Here is a 5,106-nt window from a genome sequence, read left to right as displayed (position 1 = left end):
ATGATTATAGCTAGTGCTTCATTAGGATAAACCATATGTTTTGGTAATGAACAATTACATAAAATAATTTTTTCAGCTACGAAAAAAACGAAACCTTTCTAAAACAAATTCATTAAATCTTTTCAATTTCTCTTAAATTTATTTTTATTTAGTAAAGAGATAAAATATTGGGTGCTTGTAGATCTAGAAGCGAAAGTGATTTTTCTATCACCAAATAGCTAAAAATAGATTTGTAACAAAGGTTTATAAAGAGACCAAAATTTATAGCCCCATTGCAGGCAACATAATTTGCCATTGAAATTTTGGCAATATATGAGTAAAAGTTGATAATACTTGTTAATGTTTGTTCACAATCTCTGTGCGTTCACCATAATCCGGAAAAAGACGAGCTGAAAAATTTTCTTTGAAAAAGGAGAAATTAATGATGGGAGAAAGAAAGAGAAAAAGAAAGGTTAGAGTGGGAGGGGGACGGGGAAGGCCCGGAGAGGGGAGGATTATGTCAGTAAAAGAAAAAAAATAAAAAATTGTGAAAATACCACGTGTCAACACGTGTAAACACCGTGTGGGTAGAATTTGGTTGTTACATTTTAGGAGGTAAATAAATTTGTCTTTGGACACGGATAGGATGGTATTAGAACGCCCGTAAAGGTTGAGTCTGAAACTGACTTTTGGGGACAAGTACACGATGCAACTTATATATTTTTCCAATATTGAATGTATGATATTATTAGACCCACACTAAATCGACCCACATTATCCGTATTTTCAAGATCCACATTTAGGAATATTATTATTAACTAGGTTTAACCCATCATTTGATAAATATAAAGGTTTAATCGAAAGTTCTACTTTTTGGTCAAACACTTTATTTTTTAAACCTTTTGTCATATGTTAACATAGACAGAAATTGTACAAAAATTTACACACTCCATGCATCAACATCACTTAGACTCATGGTAGAAAAGATAAGCATATTAGCGAAGTAGGTATTTTCTTCAAACTCAAAAGGTATTTAGGAGTAATATTTTATTTTTAAATGTTAATGCCAAAATTTACATAATCTTATCAAATAGTAATTGTAGGAGTAAAATTAATGTGAGAAGTTACCTAAACTTGCGTAGAATAGTTACTATTCTACTCGTGCAGCCAAAGGCGGATCCAGGATTTTAGTATAACGGGGGTATCATTGTCTTTAGTATGCCAATCACCAACGATAAAGTTCGGGGGCAACTCTTTGAAATGACTATGATAATTTATCATCAAAACAAAAATATTAATATTATCAAATACCATTAACTTGATACTAATATAACAAAAGTACATTGTCCACTCATAGTTGAACTCGACGCGCTTTCATATTTTAAAAACGGTCAATAATAGCATTATTGGTTATATTTACAAATACTTCTTTCTCAGAGTAATAAACTAAACAATCATTTAAAATGCATCACTAATACTACTACGCAATTCATCTTTGATGTATTTCATGGATGAGAATGCTCTTTCTACCGTTACAGTTGCGACAGGTAAAATTAAAGTCAACTTTACAAGCAAATAAACAAGTGAATAAGTCTCCACAAGATTTTCCTCAACCAATATTTTTGCTAAATCACCAATTCCTTTTAAATCAGAGTACCTAGTGTTACCATGTTGCATGTGCCATATGAAAGTATCAAGTTAGTGACTAAGACCTCAAAGCTTCAATTCACCAAACTCATCGGGATAATGCTTGACCAATGTCATTATTCTTTCCTTATCAAAATTAGCAAATGAGTTAGCCGGATTCAAGCTAGCCATACCAAGAAGCAAGTTACTACTCACAACATCAAAACGACTATTAAGCTCCAGAAGTGGAAAATTAATCACTGCATAAAAAAGCTCAACACGTAAGTAATGTGAATAAGTAACACTAGAAAGCCTACGCTTCGACTTTCCAGGAATATAGAATTCTTCCATCTTGTGCACCAAAATATCATGTTTTGCACAAAATGAAGATACTTCATCCATCAATGTTTCCCATCTTTCATCTCTTATTTCTTGCATCCTTTCGTTTGTGATATCAAGAAATATCATGGCATTAACAATATCTTGCTCTTTCTTCTGTAAAGCTTTGCTCAACTCGTTTGACATTATCAACACTTTCAACATTAAGTGAAGTAAGAAAATAAATTCAAATGCTTTAATTTTACCTTCTGCTTGCAACCTATCATTAACATCACATTCACATTCAATTACCCCAAGTACATGAATAATAGAAGAAAATAAAATAACAAAGTTATCCAATATTTTATAATGTGATTCCCAACGAGTGTCACCTGGCCTTTGAAGCCCTCGCTCTTGATTTAATCCTTTCCAACTTTGAACTTCACCACTCATTAGCAATTGCTCAAATAATTCTGCTTGATGTTCCCGAAGTTAGATCTCTATGCCTAAAAGAAACTCCAATCACATTTAGTAACAATAGCAAAGCAAGTCTCCACCTCCCTGTGTTTTTTAGTAACAGCTACACGCGTCAACTGTAATTGATGAGCAAAACAATGAACGGAATATGCCGATGGAATTTCTTGCAAAATTAAAGTTTTAAGACCATTCATCTTTCCCTGCATATTACTAGCCCCATCATAGCCGTGTCCACGTATTTTGAATGGACTTAATTAGTGTTTCACTAGCAAAGAAAGTATTGCTTCTTTCAACGACTTTGCAGATGTATCACTAACACGAACAAGACCAATAAATGGCTCGTTCACTTGGCATTTTTTTTTCAACATACCGCAAAGCAAGGACCATTTGTTCATGGTGTGAAATATTCTTGGACTCATCAACTAATATCTTAAAATAATCTCCATCCATGTCATCAATTATAGCTTTCATGGTCTCTTGTGCACAAGCACTCACAATATTCTTTTGAATTTCTGGCGAAGCCATCATATCATTTTTTAGAGCATGTTTTAATATAACTCTATCTAAAGATGGAAGCCTATTTTCAAGCCATTCCAAAAGCCCTAGAAAAAAGGCCTTCTTTTTTAAAGATTCACTTTTATCGTGGCTTCGAAAAGACAATTCAAAGTCCAAGAGAAACCTTGCAACATCGATCGAGGCATTTAAACGAATTCGATATTCACTTTTTTGTTTCTCAGATTGCTTTTCAAAAGCAACTTGAATTGATTGAGATTGATTTGACAAGTCTAGCATTTTATTGAAACACTTATGGTGGAGGCTATTTACTTCACCAACATGTAAATCAAGTCTTTCGGGTCCTTTATTCCAAGCTTTAAAGCCGATTTTTGTGAAAGAGTCACCCGTGCTTCCATAAACGTAATCATTTTTGAATATATAACAACATAAACAAAATGTGGATCTTTCTTCAAACTATACTCTAACTATCTAGAATGCGAATCTTTAAATCAACCCGGACTAAATTGGCATTTTCTTCCCAAATAAAGTTTTAAGAAATTTGTGATCAACTTGTTGGCAAGGCCCTCTTTGGATGTGGTGTCTTCTCACTTCATCCCATATTCCGGAGCTATATCTATCAATGAGTTTCTCTCTCCGGGTGAGGATTAAGTGATTTCACATCAAACTCATCTACAAGATGGGAGGAATTGTCTCTAAAATTAGAACTTGGTTGAGAAAAATTAAACCTCGTAAAAAATATGTCCATCTCAATTCACATCAATAAAACTTCCTACAAAGCAACAATGCCAAGCAAAATAACAGTTTTAATATGATTAATCATACTCCTTATATTAATACTAGAATAGAAATAACATATAATAGAGGAATCATACCCCTTATATCAAGAACAAAGCAAAGAGAATATTTCTAATAGTGGAATCATGCCCCTTCCATCAAGAACAAAGCAAATTACACCCCTTCCATCAAGATTAAAGCAAAAAAAAAAATTCTAATAGGGGACTCATACCCCCTCTATCACGAACAAAAGCAAATATAATATTTCTAATAGGGGAATCACACCCCTATATTTTATTATAAGTCATAACTATATTATTATTATCTTAAAGATAGAAGGAACACTTACCAATTTGTGAAAGGTATCCTTGAAATCTAAATATAGCTTGGTTTCAAGCCATCCACTTTACTGAAACAATATTTCAAATAGCATTAGCACAAAATCTTAAAAACCTATGAAATTAATTTATTAAGATAAAAGAATTAGCACATCCTCTAAAGATTTAACATCATGTAAATATGCACCATGATTGTTGTCTGCTCAAACAATAAATTCAAAAATTAAAAGAACAGTAGCGAATTCAAAAACTGAAAGAAGTATCCTTGAAATTCAAATACAATTTGGTTTCTTGCAAGCATTATCTACTATAGTAAAGAACTCCAGAAAATTAAGGTAATAAAAAGAGGAATTTACAGGAGCACTTTACTCATCAATTATTTATTCAACTTAAGTGCTACTAATTGGATTTGCATTTGATGGTGTTAGTAAAAAAGGATATTTTAAATGGGGATGAACATAATCTGTTCATAAGTCATAATCAATCTAGGTCAACTGCTAATCTAGGTCAAAAATCACAAAAATCAAAAAATCAATATTTGTAAAAAGAAGAAAAACTTACTCAAATAATCAAAGATTTGAAGAAGAGTCTCCCTCACCTAATAGAACTGTGGGATTCGAAGTTCAAAGGGATGCAAGGAAGTGAAGAACTGAAAGGAAAGTTGAAGTTGAAGGGAGGCAGAGAAGATTTGTTTCTTGGAGAAAAAAGAGCTTTTGTTTAATTGTTCTCTGTTGGAGTTAGATCTTTGAGAGGGTTAAAAAATATTAAGCTAATTAAGTATTAAGTTGACTATTATATAAAAGTATTAAACTATAACTGAAATAAAAAATAATAATTCAGTTAAATACTAAGTAGGTTAAAAAATATTAAGCTAATTAAGTATTAAATTGACTATTATATAAAAGTATTAAACTATAACTGAAATAAAAAAAGATAATATAAAAAAATAATTCAGTTGAATACTAAGTAATTAAATAATCATTCAATTTTAAAAGTAAAATAAAATAACATGGACCGTAAGACCTCAAATTCGAACCTGGATTGTCATTCAACAGAAGGCTGTTGAGCAATTCCACAA

General features: G+C 31.8%; 1 long non-coding RNA gene across 2 annotated transcripts; it reads right to left on the bottom strand.

The window, feature by feature from the left end:
* Positions 1-1,375: 1,375 nt before the first annotated feature.
* Positions 1,376-4,770, bottom strand: LOC104245830 (uncharacterized). 2 transcript variants are annotated; one of them, XR_011400560.1, is made up of 3 exons: positions 4,590-4,770; positions 4,040-4,099; positions 1,376-2,429 (listed from the first exon to the last, which is right to left on the bottom strand). It is a non-coding gene; the product is annotated as an uncharacterized lncRNA (long non-coding RNA). The 2 variants fall into 2 exon arrangements; XR_011400561.1 differs by having other exon boundaries at positions 1,376-1,865.
* Between the last annotated feature and the right edge of the window lie 336 nt (positions 4,771-5,106).

Source organism: Nicotiana sylvestris, chromosome 6, assembly GCF_000393655.2.
Source record: "Nicotiana sylvestris chromosome 6, ASM39365v2, whole genome shotgun sequence".
NCBI classification, from domain to species: domain Eukaryota; kingdom Viridiplantae; phylum Streptophyta; class Magnoliopsida; order Solanales; family Solanaceae; genus Nicotiana; species Nicotiana sylvestris.
Note: the sequence above shows the minus strand (reverse complement) of the source record. Positions and strands in the feature narration are given on the sequence as shown.